We start from the raw sequence: 14,492 nt of genomic DNA on the forward strand, positions 1-14,492 counted from the left end.
AAGTGTTTGATCTACGCATTGGTTGCACTTCCACAACGCTCGCTCTTCCTCACACAGTGGACACAACATAAACTCTCGGCTCTGATACCATATCAGACACACTGAAAACTCGTAGAATAAGCTTATTATTTCATTACTAAACATTGAAATTTATAAATACATACCGGGGAGAATCAATAATGATCTCCGCCAAACTCCGCCGTCTTGAAATGATGTCTTAGCGACTCTCGCCCACTCACATTAAATTACATGACGTGGGAACAGTGGGGCGGCGCCGTTTGCCGTGATTAATATTCCAACAGAGGATTTGGTGCTACATGGATATTATACAAGGCATATGCCATGAGATTAGGCCGTCACTGTTTGAAAGCAAAAATTAGTGTTGTTACCTTTTCAGGAAAAGGACGTGGTTTTGAATTTATGCGGCAAAGTCAACGCTATTAATATGTCTTCACAATTTTACGAGTCCAATTCTATCACAGTAAATTCATTAGCAATTTAAATGCAGAAGCTAAGCCGACTTTAATGGAGGGATGGTACTCACATTTTATTCAAGGCTTAGCAACAAGATTGTTGGCCACGCTATTCGTTACCAATTTAAATGCAGAAGCTAAGCCGCTGCTTTAAAACGAGGCAAACCTCAAATGGAGTGACGGAAGTCACGTTTTCTTGAGATTTAACAAGAAGCTTGTTGGCAAAATAATTCGGCGGATAACTCACAGCTAGGTCTTGTTCACGTGTTAAACGATTCATTAGAAAGCAATCTCTCTACGGGGCGTGCGCAGTTGAAGGGATCCTACTTAGCCTTCTGCTTATATATACCATTCATCAACAGGTCTCCCATGCAATATTCAGTTCCTCTGTAGCTACCTATTTTTTTGCAGTACTTTCAATATTCTTGAAAACATCACCTCTATCTAGTGCGGTTGCTGTATGATCCATGATGTCTAACTGTCAGAAACTAGCCGTTACCGTTTTGTTTCTTGCATCACTCCGTCTCTTTTCTCTACAACCTACCCACTGTGTAAGTACGATATCTCAAGGCCATGCTAAATTAAATAGCGGATCGTCTCGAAAACTGAACGATGTAGCGGCCAGAGTTATAGTCGTAGCCAAGGAGAAGGCCAACGGCGATTTTACAACAGTTCAGGACGCTATCAATGCAGTTCCAGCCAACAATGCGAACTTGATCTTAATTCTTATCAAGCCCGGTATTTACAAGTGAGTAACAAATGAACCCGTCTCGTTTCATTAAAGATATGTCCTGGAGAACGGAGAACGGATACATGTATGCAGCATAGACCTCGCAGCAGTCATTTGGCTCTTAGCGCCTTCTGTTCTCCGTTTTATGCCTATGATCCATTCAGAAATTCAAGTATAGAAAATGGGTTTATTCGGCCTATTCCGGAGGGAAAGGCATGCAGGAATTTCACTTTTTTTGGTGCATAGATGCCGCATCAATTTTGGAAAACTATTTGTCATCAAACTTTTTCTGAAGATCAATATAATCTTTGATAGAATATTATAGTTATAGATAAAATTATTTGCAGAGAAGTGATTTTTAGGATGGGACACTGAAATGTGAGTGCCTTAATGTGAAGAGGGAGAAGGTGACGATTCCTGCAGAGAAATCATTCATAATTCTGAGTGGCTCTGGCGCTAACAACACCGTCATCACTTGGAATGACAGTGCGAAATCGAGTGGGGGTACATATTACTGCGCAACGGTGTCTGTTTTCGCTTCAGATTTCACGGCTAGATATATTACAATCCAGGTATTTGGTTATTAAGCCACAATATAATTTATGATGTCATAGTCATGAAAGTTGAGATTATTGAGAAGTATAGAGCTGTGGCACAGAATTCATATGGTCCGGGCGATCAAGCTGTGGCGCTGAGGATTTCGGGAGATCGCTGTTCATTTTACGGATGTCACCTTCTTGGTTACCAAGACACTGTCCTGGATGACAGCGGCAAGCATTACTTCAGTGACTGTTTCATTGAAGGTGCAGTCGATTTCATATGCGGTGATGGATAATCTCTCTATGAGGTAAACTAAATACAAATAATCCATTTTCAATGTATTTTCTGTTATACGGTTCACAAACGATAAACAATGCTGGCGGTTGCTTATTCGCAGAGATGCCATCTGCATACTATCCCTCAATTAAATGGTGCTATTACAGCTCAGAGTAGATCCTCTCCGAGTGAAGACACGGGCTTCACCTTTCTAAATTGCAAGATTACAGGGATTGGTTTAATGTACCTCGGCAGGGCTTGGGGACGTTACTTGAGAGTAGTATTTGCTTACACTTACATTGCTGACATTATCTTTCCAGAGGGATGGGATAATTGGAAGGATCCCATAAGAGATTCGTAAGTTACTGCCTTCCATCTCAGCAAATAAAATGCACACTTCTATGAGTGAGCTACAAGACTCCTGTTCTAATAATGTAATTGTTTTTAATTGTCTATGTGCAGCACTGTGGTTTATGGACTGTACAAATGTTCTGGACCTGGTGCAACTAATAAAGGAAGAGTTTCATGGTCGCGTGAACTAAGTGACGTGGAGGCTGCACCGTTTTTGAGCACGAGTTTCATTGATGGGGAGAATTGGATCAGAAATTAACCATATAGCGTTGAGAGAGCTATCAATTTGGCTCCACGAAGTGGCTGAAATATCATCCCACAATTCTGGATTGTTCCGGAATGAGAACTTGATATTTAAAAGTGTAGCTGTCTCTCTTGTCTCATGCGATCAAAGACTGGCAAAACGAAACTGGCCCATCAGTCAATGTCTTTGTAGAATTCCTTCCATCGTTTATCTCGGGGTAAAATTGAAATGTGTAGGTACACCCCGGAGAAGAATGCTAATCAATTTGCCTCTTGTTTTTTGGGAATAAATCTTATTTCAGAGACTTCAATTTAGCAATTCAACCTGTTTCCTGAATAATCAGCCGTTCGTCGACTCATGCACTCATGAATTGTGACTCCCTTCATTAATAACGACTCGAGTTATTCCACTTTGCAAACAAATTTAGTTTGAAAGGCTATACCAAGTGAAATAGCGTGTACCATGTATGTTCTTAGCAGAATGCAATGGTTGGATCATCTGGTTTACGATTTTATGTAGTATGGTATATCCCTTTGATCTACACATTTAATCCATCTCAATGATGATGAGGCAAAGCTAAATCCTAAATCTGACCTTACTGCACCTCGTGATTTGCTTAGGATCGATTATGATATCGTCATAGAAAGTAAACCATCAGCCGGATCTAAATACTAGTTAAGGATTAAAATAGTCCTGAATGAGTGTGTTAGGGTTGTCAGGTTTGTCTACCAGCTTTCCTCATTCGTGGTACGTTCATAGTCCGGTTGTTCACTTTTTCTTCTCATTCATAATAATTTTAGTTCTACCGAGGCCACAATTCTGTAGTTAAAGCTATTTTTGGCGGCCATATTTTATTAAAAAATCTAATAATGGTAATATATATATTTTTTATTTTTTTTTGGATTTTTTCAAAATTTTACTTGAATTTCCACTATTTTCTCAGGGAAATTGTAGCTTCTCTGAATCACAATTTTAGCTAAAAAAAAAAAATAGCAAAAATTAAAACAAGATTTTGAAAAATATAAATTATAACTATTAAATTAAAAAAGAATCATGAGATATAAAAAATCATTAGATCCTATTGTGATTCTTTTTGTGTGTTTATAGAAAATACCATTGTAAGAAAATAAGGTAGAGGATACACACATTTTAATAAAGTTGAGGTGTTCATAGAAAATACTATTGTAGGAAAAGAAAGTAAAGGATACATACATTTTAATGTCAGGATCCACCAACTTGGATATTAATTTGGGTATTTTCTAGTATTTTCTAAAACTTCAGAATTCTCAACCAACTTGGATATTAATTTGGGTATTTTCTAATATTTTCTAAAACTTTAAGAACAAGGATAAACTATTTTTCAACCAACAAAACATCAAAACATCAATACATGCTATTTTTTAATCAAACTTAATCACAATTATTCAACCACAAACATTTTAATAAAGTTGAGGGTTTCAAGATTGACCAAGTTAGATATTAATTTGAGTATTTTCTAGTATTTTCTAAAACTTGAGGAACAAAGATTTTATGGCCTCGATGGCTTCCAATGGCTGAATGGCTGGTTCTGCTGGTTCATCATGACGACCATTGGCTTCCAATGGCTGAATGACCATATCCTTCAATGCGCTGACGAGTCTCCAATGCGCTGACAAGTCTCCGGCATTAATAGCTTCCCTGAACCATAAGATGGCACCAACGGGATCCTTCTCCCTAAGCTGTATCCCCAAAATTCCAATTACTTTGACTTTTCACACAGAAATCATGAATAAAATAGCTTTCACTTGGTTTTTAATTATATTTAATCATTTTTTTTTATTTTAGTACCAATATACCATAGATATTGTGACAAGGTCATTTATCATTATCAAATAAGTGCTACTCTCTGCCACATAAATTTGCAATTTTTTCTTTACTTAATTATTAGACAAACCCAAGTGATTACAAACACATTTAGTTCAATTTATTTATGTAGTTATATGAATTGAATTTTTAAATTACAAGTTTATTAGTAAAATTTTACTTTTGACAAGTTAATCAGTAAAATCTTACCTTGACAGGGATGTTTAATTTTTAACTTGATAACAAAATAATTTTTCAAAATATAATTGATTTTTAAAATCAACTTTTGATTTCTTACTAGTAAAAAGATATTATCTATAAAATTATTTATAGATTATAGTTTTTAGTAATCCATAATTTTTACTTAAAACTGAGGAAAGTTTATACACATTTTCACTGTAAAACAATAAAATAAATTTTTATTAATATTTATTGAAACTAAATTTATAAATAATAAAAAATATATGTTAATTATTTTTGAATGATTCTGATTTAAAATGATGTTGATTATCGTTTTAAGTTAACATTAATCTCAAATTTACTGTGAATATCAATTGGGGATATGTCGTGTTATTCAGGGTAAAATTGCAAGCTCATTCGTTTCGCAACCACTTTTGAGTAGACGGCTAGACGAACTGATATTATAATATATGAACAATTTCTATTAGAGAAAAATAAGATAAAATATTATTATTTTTAAAACATTGCTTACAACCCATCTTTGTTAGGTAGAATGGAAGGAAGATCTATAGTAAATTATTTGAATCACAAACATTTCTCTACAAATATGTTTGTTAGATTGGAGGATTGTCATCTTGTAGCTATGTGTTATGTAGCCTTAAAAATTTATTATACAAAGCCTCACTCCATCACTCAATACTTCGAAACCCAAATCTCAACTTGAACAGAAGTTCAATAACTAATATGAATTTTTTTTAATCAAAATTGATGAGAGGCGGAATGTTGAAATATAATTTCAACTGCAAGTTTATTTTATTTGCGATGTGATCTATCGCATATCGCAAATCGCAACTCACCTTGTCACCCTCCCATATGTGTTGTATTTTCTGCGATTGCGATGGTGCGATGCGATCCATCGCAGATGGCATCATATGTGTGTGCCCCAATTAGGCCAACATTAAATGAAATTTTACCGTGAAGTAAAAGTTTTTACTTACTGCCAGTAAATGTCAGTAAAACAGTAAATGCTATTTACTGTGGGTTGGTAAGTTTTGGTAAAGTTTTTAATTTTATTTCAGCGGGAGTATGGGCACAAGTAAACGCTAGTATGGGCACAAGTAAAAGCTGGTAAAATCATTTAATTTTATTGTTTTTTATTTTACGGCAGCTTGGCAAGTGAAAACGTATGAAAACGTATGTAAGTCCTTTTTTTGTCATATATATATTTGTAATGTTTTTTTTGCGTTAGTGTGTGAAGAGGGGAGACGCAGCAGCGCCCAGGTAATAGAATTGTAATACACAGCAGTGTAAATTGTGTTGTAATGCACAGCAGTGCGAAGAAGTGAAAATATAGAACGCAACAGCGCGTGAATGAAAAAGAAAGACAGCAGCAGCAAAATAGAATATACAGCAGACACAGCAGTCTGAGTCTTTTGTTTTTTTTTGTAAATCCCTCTGTGAGAGAGGAAGAACCATAGTTTGTAACAACAGTTTTTTTTTATTAATGAATAGAAATTTGTGGTGTGTGTGTGAAAAACAGAGTTTTTTTCTCTGTTCTATGTCCAGTTTATGTTGTTTTTGGGATTTTGAGAGAAAAATCCCCAACACGGAATACTTTGTAGTTAATATACAGAATGTTAGATATCGATTTTGTCTTTCAATTCAATAGATATAAATATACAACAATCTAGTAGGGTGCCAGGTTAATGAAGCTTTTGTTACTGTGAATAAAAATAAATGTGTGATGCTTCTCTGTTATCGGTCTTGGTGCAGCAGAAACTGCCTTCTCTAATGCCAAACAATGGAGAAAGTTATTGGAATATTATGTATAGTATAATACAACTTGCGGGCAATTAGCAATTAGCAAATATCAAATATATTCTGTTAGATTGGTTATCTAATAAAAGGAAGTTGTAAAGTCAAAAAACAACCAGTGTAATGGTGGATTCAATCTGCTGAGAATCAGTTTATATTTTATACCTTTTTATAGCTAACTATGGGATAAAAAGTAAAAACTATATCTTTACAGAAGTTATCTCTTGGAAAACTCTTAATCGATTCCATTTGCGATGCACCTCAACTGCTGCATCCCACTCTTCTTCTTGTGATCCTCCATCTTCACAACACCAAACCCACTCCAAATCTTCAAGACGCGATGCCGCTGATTGACATTCTTCCCTGGTCCTTACCTCTGTCTTCGAATCCACGATTTCCTTCAACAACGCTTCGACACGATCCAACGACTTCGATTTTCCTCTCTGTTGTTGTTCAACACCCCCTGTAGAAGACCCAAGGCCTCCTCCACCTTCCCCTGCCTCATCACACAGAGGCTTAGATTACAGGCTTTGTTGTCATCTGGCTCCAATGCCTGTGCTTTCCTGCTTGCAATTATTCATTAACACACCACATTATTCCAATTTCTAACATTGTCATTGAATAACAAAAAGTCAATCATTCAACTTCAATTGAAATCCACCTGTAAACGATTTCTGCAGAACAGTAGTCATGTTGCATCATATACGCCCATCCCAAATTACCCTGCCAACAACCATTACATTCTCTTTCAACCACTGTTACACAGAAATACTAAAAGAACAGGAGAAGGTTATCAATGCTATGTACCAGAACCCGAGTGGTCTCTTGCTTTACGGAAGCCTGAAACTTCCTTCCATGTGACCGTGCAGTTTTGGTCGATTTGCCATTGAATGCAACTCCTTGCTGAATTAAGCAGAGCTTATGCTTCAATAGACTAATCTGCTCAGCAAATCTCCCACATTTCTGCAATACAAACACAGGACGTAGAATGTTACAGAGCAGAGTACATGTTGTGTACTGCCTATAAATATGGGATTTGTTTGAGATTATACCTTAAAGAGATCAATTAGCACATTATCAAGAGGCTCTTGTGCTTGCTTGGAGCAAAGGTGTCTAAAGGATTTTATGGCCTCGATGGCTTCCAATGGCCGGTTCTGCTGGTTCATCACGACGGCCATATCCTTCAATGCACTGTCAACACGGTCTCCGGCATTAATAGCTTCCCTGAACCATAAGATGGCACCAGCGGGATCCTTCTCCCTAAGCTATATCCCCAAAATTCCAATTACTTTGACTTTTCACACATAAATCATGAATAAAATAGCTTGTTATAAGAATATCGGACAAAATAGTTCTCTTTAAAGCCCGAGTGAAGCTGAGCACATGTCTGTGCAGCTCCCTGTCTCCATCTCTTAGGGGAACATTAGAAATTTAGTTTGGAAATTTGCTAAGCTGCTTATCATATGACACTATGTTCTGGAGGTGGGAAATGGGCACCATGGAGAGTCGATTTCCAATAGAAATATCTGAGCGGGCTCCTCTCTGCTACGCCGTAGAAAAATCCATCAACGCTCGACCAGGCTCTCTGCTCGAATTCGAGCAGTGAAATTGGCCGTAGATCTGTCGCTGGCCATGATGGTGAGGAGTCCAACCGCGTGGTGCCGGGCCATCTCCAGAGCAGTTGCAACGGATTAACTATCCACAACAAAATGGGATGAAAAATAAACATGTTTCACTCTAAATTTGGATTCCTCTTTACCCATCATACAATTTTTTTTGACGTTTTAGGTATTTATTCTGCCCTTCAGGAAGCATTATGTTTAAAATTTTACCCTTCAAGAGTGATGTTTTGATGATAAATTAACCCTTCACTCATAAATGTTTCATTAAAAACACATATCTATCATAATAATAAAAAAAAAAACAAAATTACCATAACACATAAATGACTTATTGAATTCTCAATTTTGGTTTGAAATTGTATGGAACACTCACAATAAAATCTTCATAACTCTGAAATCAAATGTCCTTGATGCAGACATGCCATAGCATTTGTATATATGAGATATTACTAAGGATATCTTATGGGATATATAAGATGACCAACAAAGTAAAACTATAAGATGGACTATCCTCTACATCCTCTCCATGATTATAATCACATGGAATCAACGTCGGGGTCCACCGCGGAGAGTTTGTATTCAAGAAAGTACAATGTATTGAAAGTGTTTTAGTATTTCATAAGTGGCGGTATGTCATTCTTCATAAGCCATATCATTCAAAGCTTTTAAGTGATATGTTGAGACACTCGATATCTGGTGCATATTGTAGTTGAATTGACACTTCCACTGTTCCACAGGCGACATTGTGACATAAGATAACCTTCATAAGTGAGTGGTGAGTCGGTGACACTTTGACAAGCCTCTTGCCCAAACAATCCAATAAAGTTGGGTGGCCAATACACTCAAGGAGAGCAAGTGGCTACAAGAAAGATTGTGGTCCAAATTTATTATGACAAGGAAGAGGTTTTGTTCTTTTATCTATGTAGGTTCGATGATGCACTAACACACTCATGGATTGATTGTTTGTTTCATTCAAGTGAGAATTTTAATGATGTTTGCATAAGAGATATATACATATTCATTGGATTTCAAGAAACTATTTTGACTCGGATTCTAATCCAACTTACAGTGATCAAATGAAAGAATTGTGAGTTATTGAACAACATTCCTTTTAAGAAGTATGAAATATATATTTTTTCTTCCCCTTGTCCCTTCTAGGTGACACCTATGGGAATTCAATAATACTAAGATCGAGCATTTGATGAGACCTCATCATGAACAAAAACATTTCAAACGAAGCCAAATTTGTTGAGTTGTGGGCACATACATACATACATACACACACACACACACACACACATATATATATATATATGACATTATTTGATATAAAGTCTCTCTTAGACTAGATTCTTATTGATCACTTAGTTTTCTAGATATATATTTAAGTAGAGTAGGTAATAACCTTTGTTAAATGGTCTCAGATTCATTTTCCATGGTTGTGTATCCTTAGGCTATAGGTTAATAAAAATATGTTTTTCTTTCTATGTGTGTGCATATTCAAATTCACTCAAGAACTCTCTTCAATTGGCATGGTCCACTCATATGCACCTCAAGTTGCATCAACAAGAAAGCAAATTATTCAAAGGTGAAAAAGGGGTCTAAATATATTTACCCAAGGAAAATTGAAAGCTTGTAATATTAATGGGACAAAAGATAATAGAGAAAAGCTAAGAATGTGAAGCCTGGGAATAAAAGTACCTAAAATTGTTATCTATAAGTTTATAGTTTCTTTTTGTAATAATTCCTAAAGCATAAAAGAGCCAAACAAAGGTCATTTCTAGACGGTTTTGCAAAAATTATTATGTTTACAATTCAGTTCTTCAACACCATCTCTACATTTATTAATTTTAATAAATTAATAAATAGTTTCTAGTGATGTTTTAGATTCGTTTCATTCTCATGGTCAAGTTGTAAAATTAATAAATTAGATTTTGGTTTACTTGAATGCTTAACCCACTTAACGTACTACACGTGTTTAAGCCCGCTTAACGTACTACAAGTATGTGTTTAAGTAACACACCTTGTTGGTGATGGATAGAGTAAACATAAACCATAGTAATAGTTAAATATATACACATTTTTTACAAATTTTATAGAAGAATTGTATTTATAAATCAGAATTGTTCACGATTTTATTTTTAGTTCTATAGTATGTCTTAAAATTGCTTTTGTTGGGCTAAGAGTTTGTTTTCATGGAATTTAAGGAAATAGGATAATAGCCCAAGGCTCAGAGACATTTGGTAAGAATGAAATGAACACTCAGACTACTAGTAAGGTAATTCTAGGGTATGGTTTTTCTTGAATAACCATGATGAATCAACTTGCATTAGGTAATTCCAAGGCAATGATGAGTCAACCTGCATTATGGATAACTATGAGTGATGATTGTCCCCAATGTGAATTTCTCAATTGAATTATAATCATTTTCCCCACTATGTTAAAAAAATAAACAAAAAATATTAAAATATTATAGAGAGCAATTCACTAATTTTACTGAATATATTTCAAGTATATTTTTAACTAAAACATCATAAAGAAAACACTAAACATTTTTAAAAAATTACATTTGTCAAATTTTGATGGTTTAAAATTGAGGAGAGTTTTAAACATACAGAATTGAATTATACATTAAAAAAAGTGGTTTAATCCACATAAATCCACAATTTCTTTAAAACACACCCTACTTAATTCCAATCCAAAATAAATATATAGTTAATAATAACCCAGCCGTGAGCTGGATGGTCATGAATAATATATTTCAGTAAGTATGGTCGAAGCCAAAATCATGGAGCTTATCGTCCACACGAATTTTAATTTCAGCCACACGTGTAAAATAAAGCCGAGGAAACTGCCTTTATCATCCTCATATTTTAAAAAAACACTAAATTATATATATATATATATATATATATATATATATATATATATATATAAATATATAATTTTTAATGGTTTGAAGTTAAAGAGAGTTTTAAATGCAGTGAATTAATTTATACATTAAAAAAAGGATTTAATCCACATAAATCTACAATTTGTTTAAAACATATTATACTTAGTTCTAATCCAAAAAAATAGTTAATAATAACCCAGCGCTCTGAGCTGGGTGGTCATGAATAATATATTTCAACAATTATTATCGAAGCCACAATAACGAAGCTTATGATGCACACTAATTTTAATTTCAGCTCTAAAATAAAGTCGAGAAAACTGCCCTTATCGTCCTCTCATTTTTTCAATCCTTCAAAATAATCATGAGAAAGTAACTAGCTTTTTTTTCTATAACCAATTTTGAAACCCTTATTCACAAATTGACACAACTTCAACAACTATACAACACTACAAATATTATGGTCATAACTGCAAATTGACACAACTTCAACAATTATACAACTCTACAAATATTATGGTTATAAGCGCAAATATTAGGGTTATAACCGCAAGACTAGAATAACCAGGAAATCCTATAATTATGAAGATAAAATTACACTGCAAGCAAATTGTTCGGATTTCAAAATTACACTACAAACCCATTGTCGGGATTTCAAAATTAAGTGTTATAGTAACACTTTGTTCAAATTTAGTGTCCGTTCCAAGATGAATGGATAGGTATAGACTCTGGATAAGATTTCAATAACGTTTTCAGAAAAACCTTAGCCGTCAAAAATACGTTCTGTATCCTTCCAAACACGTCATGCCTGACGGTCATTTAAAAAAGTTCAACGTATTTTACGGGCAAAATGCCCGTCAAATTCCAACCCTGCTCACAAGCGAGCCAGAGTAGTTTGTGCGGTTGGGAAAGCTAGCAACCGTCATCCAATTCAAATCAACGGATCATCTTAACCTAATCGTCTAAAAAAATATCTAATGGCATAGGTTATTACACGAAAGTAGTTAGGATAGTTGATTTCAAAGGGAAACATTATTGAATTTCAAATGACTTAATTCTAGGACTTAAATCAACTTTCATCGCTCTTGAAACCTTCATAATGATGGTTATTCACTTGTTCATCTTGTTCCCAATAATTTCATACTTATAATGGATCTTTTTGAAAGAGAGAACAGATACGCTAACAAAGACAATTGAAAAGACTATAGTTTGCTTCTCGTTATAAATAGACTAGACTTTATAATACAGGAGAAATTTATAGAATTATCTATGATTTTAAAAATAGCAAGAATTAACTAATTTTTAAAAGAAATACATTTTTAGAGAGCATGGAGAAATCTCTAGAATTAGCATTGGACATTTTAGAAATAACAAGAATTAACCATATCTAAAAATAGTCGTTATTCAAAATTGGTTGAGAAAAACAACTAAATCTCCTACCCATACAACTAACCCTATAATTAATAGGGGAGCTTGCTCTATTTTAAACACTTCCCCTTAATCCTAACTATTACATGTACGGACATCCTAACTATTACATTTACGGACAATGTTTAAGTGTTTTCTTTGAAAGTAAAAACAATTCTTCCCAATGGCTTAGTGAAGTGAAGATATCAATTAGATGATCTTTACATCCATAAAATTGAAGAAATACATTATAACATGCTCAACCATTCTTATCTGCCCTTCGCTTTTAGTTTATTGGGATTTGGACTTATGCAAGTGTCGTAGTTGCGGTAGAAGATGACCAAGGGTGTCTTCATATTATTATAATTGATTTTTTTGAAAGACAGATAAGACACACACTAATGAAGGCACTGCAAAATACTATGAGGCACAATTTGCTTATCATTATAAATATATTAGATTTTATAGAGCATGGAGAAAACTCTAAGATTCTTTAGCAATATGAGATTTTAGAGATAACTAGAATTAATTAATTTTAAAAATATTATTTATTTAAAATTTATTGAGAACCACAAGGAGTGTCTTACTCGAGTTGACATGCAACTAACTTCACAATAATATTAAGAGGAGAGATTGCAATACTTAATCACTTTCCCTTAATTTATGGTTACATTCAAACTTACAATGCTTAAGTGTTGTATTTGAAACTAAAAAATGTTTATTTCGAGTGGCTTGGTGAAGATATATCTTAGCCAATCTTTAAATCCACAAAATTGAAGAGATACATTATAACATGCTCAACCATTCCGATCTACCTGTCGCTTTTCATTTATTGGGGTTTGGACTTATGTGAGTGTCGTAGACGCAATGGAGGATGATGAGGGGTGTCTTCGAGTTGCTTAAGAATAATGGCTCTCGTACTTGACAAGGACCTAGCTTGGAAGAAAAATGAATTAACCTCGTATTTATCAATGTTAAAAGCCTCCATGTAACTTCCCCTAGCGACTAGTATATATTTCATTTACTCTCTTGTGAGTTTACTTTTACGACAGTTGCCATCTTGAGGTCAAGTACGAATATGTGACGTAAATAAATGTTTTCTTTCTTTTCCAAATTTTATATTAATAAAATGTTCCATTGGGTCGACTAGGAAAATTATAGTGGGAAAAAGATTCTTTCACACTCATACAGTGAAGGAAAATAGCGAGGGAAGCCCAAGAAGGGAAACTATACAGAGGCAGTGGCGTGTCTTGATTCTTTCCTCCGAGAGATAGGTTATCTTAATTTTGGAAAAAATGGTTGGCCGAGGGTGAGAGGGGAAAATCCTAAAGAAACCTTATGGACTTCGAGCATGGTAGCAGGGGCCCAAGTAACTAAGTAGTTGTGGTGCTACTTAACTCAAGGACATGACACTATATTTAGAAGGAATCCTCTTGGACCCAGAGAGGTCACTATTTAAACGTTGCTTTCAATGTGAAATTGGCTCAGGGAAGCACTGGTAGAGTTACCAATTCTCATTGGTCAGGTGGAGAATCTTTCTATCCATTGGGTTATGTGGCAGGTCAAGTTATTTATGCAGATAAGTGAATTAATGTTCAACATTTGATTTTATTTTTTTGTTTAACCTTGTTTTCATGTTCTATGGTTATACTAAGTATTTATGTTCTGCAAATTGTTTAGTATGAAATAAAAGCAACATATAAGACTATAAAGTGTTCTTGGGTTAAGTTAGTTACCCAGGTCAAGACTGACTAAGAGTCATAACTAGAGGGAAACATTCCTTTATCCTATTTAATAGGTCTGAATATTATGCAGGCCCTGGGATGGGCCGGCAAAAGCTTTGAAAGCATAGGAAAAGAAATTCAAAATGAAAAAGATTGCACAGATTGTATATGAAACTATGGGTAGTTGCCTTGTTGTTTAAGAGGTATTGACAAAGGACTGTAACAAGGGCTTTCAAGTTAACACTAAGGGATGATGTAAGAAACAAATAAACTGTCAAATAATAACACCAAAGAGACTAAGTAAAACTGGAAAATAAACTAATTAACGTCATTCATATGTGTCGAACAAGCCAAAGATGAAATAAAATATTTTATTGTGATAATTTCGCATTCAACCA

General features: G+C 34.5%; 2 pseudogenes across 1 annotated transcript; one reads left to right on the forward strand and one right to left on the reverse strand.

Annotated features, from left to right (window-relative positions):
* Positions 1-943: 943 nt before the first annotated feature.
* LOC149235496 (putative pectinesterase 11) lies at positions 944-2,629 on the forward strand (annotated as a pseudogene).
* Positions 2,630-4,119: 1,490 nt separating this feature from the next.
* On the reverse strand, positions 4,120-7,652 carry LOC149235497 (protein SULFUR DEFICIENCY-INDUCED 2-like; annotated as a pseudogene). The gene is made up of 5 exons (XR_016245877.1): positions 7,504-7,652; positions 7,259-7,414; positions 7,113-7,174; positions 6,664-7,014; positions 4,120-4,332 (listed from the first exon to the last, which is right to left on the reverse strand). The product of XR_016245877.1 is annotated as a protein SULFUR DEFICIENCY-INDUCED 2-like (transcript).
* Between the last annotated feature and the right edge of the window lie 6,840 nt (positions 7,653-14,492).

This window comes from Pinus tabuliformis, chromosome 8 (genome assembly GCF_031772625.1).
Source record: "Pinus tabuliformis cultivar Carrire ecotype Pingquan chromosome 8, CPIR1, whole genome shotgun sequence".
Taxonomy (NCBI): domain Eukaryota; kingdom Viridiplantae; phylum Streptophyta; class Pinopsida; order Pinales; family Pinaceae; genus Pinus; species Pinus tabuliformis.